Genomic DNA, 11151 nt, shown 5'->3' on the forward strand with positions numbered 1-11151 from the left:
ACAAGTGCGGGGACGTGAATGGGGCGGAGCCTCGGGCTGGTCGTCAGCCCCGCCCAGCCCTGCCTGCGGGGTTGGATCCTGTTCCAGGCCGGGCGCGCCTGCCCTGGCCTGCCATGGATTGCCTGAGCAGTTTCTGCTTGCTTACTGCCGCCTCAGCGCTTTTCAGGTGCACAGTTCAGGAGCATTAAGCGCATCCCCAGTGTCGTGCAGCCATCCAGCACTTTATCATCTTCCCACATTGAAACAACATACCCATCAAACTCCAGTCCCCCTCTCCTCACCTGCTGGCATCCCCCTGCTCCCCTCCGCTCTCTCTGTGAACCTGACTTCTCTGGGGACTCATCTGAGAGGAATTGCTGATGCCACTGTGAACGATGTCCTCCAGGCTTATCCACAGTGTGTCAGCATTTCCTTCCTTTTTAAGGCTGAATAACATCCCCTTCCATTTTGTTTACCTGCCTCGTTGCTGGACACTTGGGGTGCTTCCACCCCGTGGCTGTTGTGAATGTGCTGCATAGACATGGGTGTGGGGATACCTCCTATGACTCGGCTCTTGGTTTTGTACATGAAAATCCATCCTGTGTGTTGCTTACGCTCACACTCCTTTCACTTATGACACTCTGATCACCAAAGATACACGTGTGCAGGAGATCCACCCCGCAAGCAATTCAGCTGGGTGTCCCACAGGCGAAGAACCAGAGCCTCTAGTTTGAGGCTCCCACAACCCTGCCCTTGGGTTCCATTAATTTGCTGGAGTGGTCACAGAATTCAGAGGAACATTACTTACTATTGCCAGCTTATTATAAAGACTATTAGTGGCCCGGTGCATGAAATTTGTGCACATTAAAAGGGTATTAATTAGAGGAAATATTTTAATATTGCTATTTGCCCTTTCTCTATAATAAAAATGTCAGAGATGAAAGAAAATTAGTAAAATGTATATGAAAATCTTCATCCTGACAGAGTCTGTGGCATGCCAAGGGAACCAGAGTCAAGTTCCCGCCCACCCATGTGCACCTCGAAATCACGTGAGACCCAGACCCAGCCGGCCCCACCCCCATTGGGCTGGGGGGCATGGCCTCAGGTCCCCCGGCCTGGTGCCAGGGCAGGGGACATGGCCTCAGGTCCTCCACCCCGGGGCAAGGGATGTGGCCTGAGGTCCCCCATCAAGCCCTGCCGGGCGGGGGGCGCAGCCTGAGGTCCCCCATCAAGCCCTGCCGGGCGGGGGGCGCAGCCTGAAGTCCCCCATCAAACCCCACCATCCCCCAGCCCGGGCCCAGAGGCGTGCCTTGAGGTTCCCCATCAAGCCCTGCCAGGTTGGGGGCACGGCCTGAGGTCCCCCAGCCTGGCGCTGGGGCGGAGGGAGTTCCCTTGTCAAGCCTGCCCCAGCCCAGCGCCACACAGCCTCAGGTCCCTACTGATTGCTCTTTAAGGCTCATTACAGGAACTCAGCCTCCGCTGTGGGCACAGCCATCTTGAACATTACGGTGTGATAGTCAATTTGCATATTCCCTCTTTATTAGATAATTCAGAACATCCAGCTGGAAGGTGCACAGGGCAGGGTATGGGGCTTCCATGCTTTCTGTGCCCACTGCTCTCCCTGCATCTCCACACTTCCACCAACCCAGAAGCTCTCCAAACCCCTGATGAAGTTGACAGAGCCTTCCTCACACAGGCACAAATTGATTGAATCACTGCTCATTGGCCATTGATTCCGTCTCCAGCACCTCTTCCTTCCCTGGGGCAGGATCAGATGGAATGGCCTCGTCTCATCCTCATCCGTTTCCATGGTTGGAGCCAGCTCCCCGGCTGCTCAGGGAGACTGCAGGAAGGGGGTGCTCTGACACCCCCAGAACAGGGCAACTTCCTTATCCTGCCTTTGGGAAGGGAGGAGGCCATGAGGAGAGAATAACAGGAAACCACCCCTGGCTCAGCAGCATCTGGGAAGTGGGGTCAGACCCCCACACCCGCCATTTCCCAGCTCTTAGCTCCCCACCCCTCCTGATGACTCCAGTCCTGTGGCCTCAGAGGCAGGGGAGCGCACATTTGCATCTGGCTGCAGCTCCAGCTCCTGGGAACCTCCTGAGGCCTGGCCACAGCTCCTTCCAGAGAGAAGAAGCTGTGGCATGAGAAGAAGCAATGGGGACTGAGAAGGGGCAGCAGTTGGGTGGTGCTCATATGCCAGGGTCCCTAGTGTCAGGATGGACAGGCTACAGCAGAGACCCAGGAAGGCTTCCTGGAGCAGCACTGGCTGGCAGACGCCAGGATGGTGGGAGGTGCTGTCTGTTCCATTCACTGAGGCATTGCCAAGTGGGGAGAAACTGGAATGTTCATTTGACATTTTTTAGTTAATTTGCATTTAAATAGCCCAGGTAGTGAAGCAGGCTGGGCTCAGCCTTGACGGGATGTCAGGAAGAGTCCAGGTGGCCCCAGGTTGCCTGCTGGCCCTTCCTGCAGCAGGGCCAGTGGGAAGCAGTTTTCTCTGCTGGCTGGGGTACAGGCTGACGTGAGGCTGGAGGAATGTGCCCCCACCCCGTGTTGTCCTCAGGGGCTGGCAGGGAGGTGCTGGGTCACCTTTGGAATGCCCGGTGGCAGAGGAAGACCTCCATGAAGGGCCAGTGGTCAGGGGAGCCACATACCAGGTCTGACTGGTCACAGCCAGGAAGCCAGCTGGGCAGGATGGAGGGTCTGGGGGTTCTGGGCATGCTGCTTGTGCCCCTCACCACGCACTTGGCCCAGCTGGGAAATCAGAGTTTGGGGAGCACAGACCCCAGAAGGGGCCAGCCCCACAAGTGGGAGCTGTGTGAGCAGAAGACCAGCAAGGACATAGCAGACAGACAGACAGACAGGGCAAAACGTTGACAATTGGTGAATCTAGGTGAAGGGTGGTACAGTTTATTTTATTATTCTTTCACAATTTCTGTAAGTTAAATATTTCAAATAGAAAGTTGGAGAAATGCATTCATAGATGGTTAGAGCAGCTTTGCTGGGAGGTGGTATCTGGGCCCAATCTTTTTTTTTTTTAACTCTACATTGTTAATGTCTCTTTTTAAATGTATTTTTATTGATTTCAGAGAGGAAGGGAGACATAGAAACATCAATGATGAGAGAGAATCATTGATCGGCTGCCTCCTTGCAGGGCCCCTACTGAGGATCGAGCCCGCGACCCGGGCATGTGCCCTTGACCTGAATCAAACCCTGGACCCTTCAGTCCGCAGGCTGATGCCCTAGCCACTGAGCCAAGCCGGCTAGGACTGGGCCCAATCTTGAGGTGGGGGCAAGTTGTGTGCTCTTGGGGGGTCTGCTAGGGGAGGGGACAGAGGTGGAAGGCCAGAGATGGGGCAGAGCTAACTCTGATGAACCTGGAGGGGAGTGTGGGGCTGGGATCTCTGTGGGGAAGAGTCCAGGTGATACAACCACCATCTCATGCCTGAGCTGATACCAGAGACCCCACCAGGCACAGAGGCTTACCCCACTGGCCTGCTCCTGAGCCAGGTGGGAAGACTGGGATAGGCAGGGGGACAGTTCTATGCCCAGATTCAGCCCTTCATCCTCATGGCCATCTCAGGTTGACAAGGACATGGAGAGGGATTTTTATGGTTTGTTTGTTTGTTTGTTTGTTTGTTTGAAGTAGCTAAGTGAGCACAAAGGGCATGTTCAATGGTTGGATATCCCGTAGAAAGCTTGCAGCCTTGAGCACAGCTCAGATAACCAGGATGGATCAGTCCTTTCAAGGCTCCACCTCTTGAAGTTAACGGACTTTTGAACATCTCAGACACCATGTCTGAGTGAGAGATGGCCAACCACGTTAAGGTATCAGCTCAGGCATGAGATGGTGATTGTGTCACAGCATCAAGGAATTGGTCTTAGAGATGGGACCATGGATGACACCCAGATTGGCTCCTTAGGTTAGGCCTGGGACAGCCAGTGACAACAGAACCTAAAACACCACCATCAAAAGCTCACAAAACTGCCTGGCTGGTGTGGTTCAGTGGTTAAGCACAGAACTGTGAACCAAGAAGTCACTGGTTCAATTCCTGGTTAAGGCACATGCCCGGGTTGTGGGCTCAGTCCCCAGTGGGGAGTGTGCAGGAGGCAGCCGATCAATGATGTTTCTCTCTCATCGATGTTTCTATCTCTCTATCCTTCTCCCTTCCTCTCTCAAAATCTATAAAAACATACTCCCTCTGTCCCATAATAATAGTAGCAAGTGACTATTTATACAGGAATTATTGGCGAATGCAGCTGTAAGTTATGTTGTAGCGCAAAATTGTGAAGCCTTCAGTCAAAATCAGTGTTTCATGACATCTGTCATTTGTTTTGACACATCTTTCAATTTTTAGGTTAATCTAATTATTATGAATTATAACTATTTTTCTAATTTTATCCGCTGATGGAAATCAATTGTTTTTTGGGTTTTCTTTTTGGTTTTTTAAATATTTTTATTGATTTCAGAGAGGAAGAGAGGGATAGAGAAATAGAAACATCAATGATGAGAGAGAATCACCGATCGGCCGCCTCCTGGATGCCCCCTACTGGGGACCAAGCCCGCAACCCAGGCATGTGCCCTTGGCCAGAATCGAACCCGGGACCCTTCAGTCCGCAGGCCGACGCTCTATCCATTGAGCCAAACAAGCCAGGGCCAATTGTTTTATTTCAGTTGAATATCAACCCATTGTAAAATTAAAATGAAAAAAAGAGAGTTTTCAAGCAAAGATCGAGTTGCGATTGTCCAGTTCTTGATGCATCAAAAGAAAAAGGAAAAGTTGCAGAAAGGTGCAATTACGTTACCTGCAAAACAATTTAAGTGCAACAGGATGGCCATATCAAGAATTTGGAAATGTGCCGAAACCGGTTTGGCTCAGTGGATAGAGCGTTGGCCTGCGGACTGAGGGGTCCCAGGTTCCATTCCGGTCAGGGGCATGTACCTGGGTTGCGGGTACATCCCCAGTGGGGGATGTGCAGGAGGCGGCTGATCGATGTCTCTCTCTCATCGATGTTTCTGACTCTCTGTCTCTCTCCCTCTCTCTGTAAAAAATCAATAAAATATATTGAAAAAAAAAGAATTTGGAAATGTGCTTCCAAAAATAATTGTCAAGGAGAATCTTATGCTAATGTTGATTCTTTGAAAAAACAAAACTGTGGACATAAATGCAAAAATTATGGAGAAAAACTTGAAAAACTTAGACATATTCCTCTTAGCAGAAGCGGCACCATATCAGCCTTTGATAATATTTCTCCCAAAATACTGGATACAAACGTTTCTGTCACTTCAACAAGTTATGCTGGAAGCAATGAAGAATGATGGCTCCAATAATTTTAAGCTCACGCATATAGGGAAAGCAAAGCTTTGCAGCCAAGGGATCCTACCTACAAGTTTAAAATGCTGTAACAAAATTATTGAAAAATCCAAAAACTATCTGAACACTCAAAATAAAAATTAGGAGTACTATTTTTAATTTACTGTTTAATTTAATCTAGTTTTTTTATAATAAATGTTGCGTTCTATATTTATTTTCTTTTGCTAGTATTATTATGGGACAAATTACATTCATCAACTGCTACTATTATTATGGTGCAGAGGGAGTATTTTAAAGAAAGCTCACAGCACTAGCCAGTTTGGCTCAGTGGATAGAGCGTCGAAGGCTCCCAGGTTCGATTCTGCTTAAGGGCACACGTCCGGGTTGCAGGCTCAATCCCCAGTAGGGATGTGCAGGAGGCAGCTGATCAATAATTCTCTCCCATAATTGGTGTTTCTATCTCTCTCTCCCTCTCCCTTTCCCTCTGAAATCAATAAAAATATATTATTTTAAAAAACTCACAAAACTGACAAGACCCAGGTGGTGCATGCAAGCCCCCAAGTTCCCAAGACAGAAGGCCTATGCCTTGTCCTGTGGCGATCGCAATTTCAGTTGGGCATTACCTTAAGGTGGAGCCCTAATGCCCAGGACTTCAGTTGGAGCTGTTTTTGGAGATAGGACCTTTAAAGAGGTAATTAAAGTGAAATGAGGGTCCTCCCCTTATATAACTAGTGTTCTTAGAAGAGGAGGACATTAGCTCTAACCGGTTTGGCTCAGTGGATAGAGCGCCGGCCTGCAGACTGAAGGGTCCCAGGTTCGATTCTGATCAAGGGCATGTACTTTGGTTGCAGGCACATCCCCAGTGGGGGGTGTGCAGGAGGCAGCTGATCGATGTTTCTCTCTAACTCTCTAGCTCTATCTCTTCCTCTCTGTAAAAAAAAAATCAACAAAATATATTTTTTTAAAAAAGAGGAGGACATTAGAACACAGATGCACACAGAGGTACGGCTATGTGAGGACACAGGAGGAGATGGCCATCTACACACCAAGGACAGAGGCCTTCAGGGAACCAGCCCTGCCCACACCTGGATCCTGGACTTGCAGCCTCCAGGTGTCATATTGGAAATTCAGTGAGCTAAGCAGAAGACGCCACAGTCAGAGGGCCAAATTTGGAGTCTTTATTGCAAACACCGGCGGCAGCAAGAGCACTAATGTCTCTCCAAAACCTTGCGGCCCCGAATGAACTTAGGGGTTAGCTCATAAAGGCAAAAAACCCATGTGCTGGGATGGGGACAGTGTGCTTAGCAGATATCCCGTAGAAAGCTTACAGCCTTGAGCACAGCTCAGATAACCAGAAGACACCTGGCATGGGAGGAACCAAGGACAGACCAGACTCCCATGCCGGCAGAGCGGCTTGCAGGACCAGGTAATTAAGAAGGGGCAGTAACTAGATTATAGACCAGGGGTTCTCAACCTGTGGGTCTTGACCCCTTTGGGGGTTGAATGACCCTTTCACAGGGGTCGCCTAAGATCAACGGAAAACACATATATAATTACATATTGTTTTTGTGATTAATCACTTTGCTTTAATTATGTTCATTTGTAACAATGAAAACACATCCTGCATATCAGATATTTACATTACGATTCATAACAGAAGCAACATTACAGTTATGAAGTAGCAATGAAAATAATTTTATGGTTGGGGGGTCACCATAATATGAGGAACTATATTAAAGGGTTGCGGCGTTAGGAAGGTTGAGAACCACTGCTATAGGCTGATAAGAATATACATTAGGTTACTGGCACAGATTCAGATTGTTAGTACCTCCCCAAAAATGTCTTATTTTTCCCATTATTCAAGCAAGCGTACTTACAGAAGCTAGAAATAGCAGAGTTACTTCTATCAGGGAGGCTATCTGGTTTAGTTACTCCCTGGAATTAACAGAACAAAGGACCATCTGTGTTTAGTGAAAAATTTTAAATGGCCATTCTTACAAAATGGAAGTTACAGGAACTAGATAGAGTGCCTATGATTCAGATGGAGGGCAAGGGACAGGATGGCGTGGTCCTTTCAAGGCCCATTGTTCACAGGACTGGGAGAAATAAATGTCCGTTTAAGCCCCCAGTCTGTGGTACTTGTTATGAAGCCTTAGCCGAGAGATACGTTCCAGAATAGAGCCTCCATTTGCACCTTCCCTCTCAGCTGGGAAGCCCTTACCCCGCTCTGGCTGAGGGGGTGTATATTAGTTGGTGTTCTCCAGAGAAACAGTACCAACTTGTGATATATGGAGAAAGATGTATTTCAAAGAATTGGCTCATGCAGTTGTGGAGGCTCAGAAGTCCCGGGATCTGCCATCTTCAAGATGCAGGAGAGCCAGTGGCCTAAGTTCCGACCTGAGTCCAAGTCCAAGGACAGGAGAAGACCAATGTCTGGACATCCTGTCCAGATGTTCGAATCCAGAATGTTCTCCCCCAAACACAAATCTGCCCAGTGCCTCCCCTATCCACTTGGCTTCATGGCTCCTTTTCAGATGGTAGGGCCCGTGCCCTACTCCCCACCCTTGTAGACCCTTTCACCATCAGATGTGGAACACTGACCTTCAGGACCCCGGCCAGGCTCCTGTCCCTGCGGGAGTAGAGGCCTGCATTCCTTGCTGGCCCTCTCCAGCCATTAGGGTTGTTATGAACGCCAAGTTCCACTGTTCCCCCCCAGAAACCATTTCTCTAGCTCCTGAGGGCCTCTACCAGAAAGGAGGCCTGGCTGCAGAGCACTGACAAGGAAGCGTGGAGGGACCTGGAGAGAGTGCCCACACACAGGCGTTCTTGCATGTCCATTACCACCAGCTTTGCCACCCTCAGTGCCCATTCCTACCCATAAGGGCCAGGTATGGCAGGGCAGCACTGCCCAACCCCATAGACCTAGCCTCCCTGGTGACCACAAAGCCAGGATCACAGCCCTAAGTCCAAGACTGCCAGTTCTGTAGACCAAATTCTTTTGGAGAGGTGAACTGTATGTCGAGCTCTGGATCCAGATTGGAGTTGCCCTCCAAGACTTCCTGGGGCGGGGCTCCCCTGGGAGAGGGCTTCTGTAAGAGCAGGGCTCTCCTGCAGGCCAGTCTCCACCAGAAGTGCAGCTCACCTAGGGGCAAGGCCCAGCCTGGAGATGGGGTGCCACTGGGGGCAGGGCTTGTCTAGGAAGGGGCGCGCCTAGGAGCGGTGCTCAGACAGTCTGAAGGACCCCACACAGAAGAGGGACTCAGCTTACAGTTGGCATCTGACCCAACGCAGGGTGAGGTTAGGGTCAGGGTTCAGCCTGATTTGGAGCTGTGGACGAAAGGGGCCATATGCTACCTGACAAGCTCAGGGAAGGCCTGCATGACAGTCTTGCAAACTCTAAGACCTAAAGTAACCACAAAGAATGGTCTGAAATTAAACTTTAACTAAAGGCAGCTTATGATGGGTAGTTACTGCCTAGGCCCGTATCTTCCCTGACAAGGTCAATCTTTACCTTAACTGAGCTTACTGTCTTTTTGCATCTATGCTAACATATCATTGAAATGTCAGAGTAGCTTGTAACTTCCCTTTTTCTGGACCCCTCAGAGCACAACCACATGTCCTGAGCACCAGGACAGAGACCACAAATTCCTTCATTGTTATTGTTACCGTGTTAATTGTTAACTAAGCAAAAGAAGTATGTGTCTATCATTTTACTTTTTATCCAATCCCAGAGGTTTCCCCACCCCTTTGCTTCCTCCCACCTGCCTAGTCTATCACCAGTGGATTTCATGTAACCCACTTAAGTCTCCTCCTTTGATGTGATATATAAAACAAGGTGAAAAACCACCATTCTCTGGAGCATTGTCCCAATCCATTGTGATTGCTTCCCAGCAATTGGTGATAGTTTGGCTCAAATAAACTCACAAAAATCCTAGCAGCGGTTCTCAACCTGTGGGTCAAGACCCCTTTGGCGGTCGAATGACCCTTTCACAGGGGTCGCCTAAGACCAGCCTGCAGATTAGATATTTACATGACGATTCATCACAGTAGCAACATTACAGTTATGAAGTAGCATCGAAAATAATTTTATGGTTGGGGCACAACATGAGGAGCTGTATTTAAAGGGCCAGAAGGTTGAGAACCACTGCTTTACAGATTTGAATGTTTTTACGTTAACAGGGCTTGGCCCTGGAGGCAGCAAAGAGAGGTTTTCAGCCAGGAGAGGTTATCAGGACCGGAGCTGGGCCTGGGGAGGCTGGGAGACAGCTGGGGTCACTGAAGTCTAGACCAAGGTGGCTCCTTGCAGACAGCAGCTGATTTCCCCACCTTCCTTGCCCACCTCTGCTCCTCACCAAAGCTACCTTTGCAGGTTCTGGCCGCCATCCTGAGACAGCAGTGTCCCCCTGTCCCCTGAGCCACAGGCCAACCTTGACTCTTGAGTGTTCGGGCCTGGCCTGCTCTTTGTTCTTACCATCCGTCTGCTTGGAAGGGCCCACTTGGCCCGCTGCCTGACACTGAACTGCCCCCAGGTGTCTCTCAGGAGCTGCTCTCCAGGCTAGCCTGGAGCTTAGCTGTGTACCTGGAGGCCAGTGATGGACATGCACACATGTTTGCACACACCACACGGATACATGCATGCATGTGCTTGTACACAGCACATGTGCACACATGTCATATGCACATACATACATACATACCCGTGCTTACACACATCACACATCACACAGTTATAAACAAAAGTTAGATTTTTATTTGGGAGGCTGTGTCTGAATTAGGAAGGGGGCTGCAGGGCTGGGAGGCCCTGGGCAGGAGGCCCTAAGCCCCTTCCCCCAAAACGGCCAAAGCCGCAGCTCTTGGCCACTACCCTTGGTCTCAGTAGCAAGGCAGACTGACCTCCCAGTGGAAGGCCCCAGCCAGATAGCCATGAAGCTCTAGGGGGCGTGGCCGAATCCACTCCCATCAGTCTGGGCAGGGACCCCGGGCAGGATGCAGGCCCGCCCCACACTTGGGGGAGGAGGACTGGCAGCTTATGAGCTGGTACCCAGAGGGCCAAGGAGGAAGGAGGCGCAGCCCCGGGCTGCCTCAGTTTCCCCTACTGTAGGAAGAAGACTCAAAATTGCTTCTGTTCCGCAGGAAGCAGCATGTGGCAGGAGGCAGGAGGCGGGTGGCTGGGAAAGGAGCCACATTGGCTGCTGCAGGAAGTGGGGACAGCATTGTACCCCGAACGCCCAGGCCAGAGACCTCTGGGATTCATAGCTGGGCTGCTGCCGGGGTGCAGGGAAGAGGCTGGACCTTCTGTTCAGAGACGTCCTGAGGCCCTGGCTGGGTCCCAGAGAAGCTCTGAGGGAAGGATTGGCTCTGCGGAAGGCTCAAGGCGGCTCTGTAGGGGCCGATGGGGGTGGTGGTAGGGACAGTGCCCTAGCCACAGTCCAGCCCACTCCTCAGGGTTTACGAACCAGAACTGGGGACCCTTGTGGTTGCCAGGCCCATCCTCCCCTCTTATCCCGGACAGAGAGAGGGTTCAGGTGGGAAGGGGTAGCGCTACAGAGCAGAGGGTGCCCTTCCCAAGGGAGAGGGCGGCCAGCCGAGGAGAAGGAGGAGGGGGGAAGAGGAGGAGGAGGACACTGCAGGTGATGCTCTGTGTCCAGCACGGCCGGTACCCAGCTTCATCCCAGAGTCCCCAGCCGATGCCGGCGTGAAGGAAGGGCCGAGCACTGGGGCGGGGCCTCAGATCCATACGGTGGCCTTCCCCTCCCTGCTGCTGGCACTGCCTTTCTCGGAGCCCGCCCTAGGTTTGGCGCCCGGCCGACCCTGGTCCCCGCCCGTGCCCCCCGCCGTGGCCCTGCCTGAC

The 11151-nt window shown here is 51.0% G+C and overlaps 1 protein-coding gene across 1 annotated transcript in view; it reads right to left on the reverse strand.

Annotated features, from left to right (window-relative positions):
- Window positions 1-11151, reverse strand: part of IBA57 (IBA57 homolog, iron-sulfur cluster assembly) — a 25261-nt gene that overhangs the window by 13123 nt on the left and 987 nt on the right. The gene's annotated exons all lie outside the window — the stretch shown is intronic.

This window comes from Myotis davidii, unplaced genomic scaffold (genome assembly GCF_000327345.1).
Source record: "Myotis davidii unplaced genomic scaffold, ASM32734v1 scaffold2737, whole genome shotgun sequence".
Lineage (NCBI taxonomy): Eukaryota > Metazoa > Chordata > Mammalia > Chiroptera > Vespertilionidae > Myotis > Myotis davidii.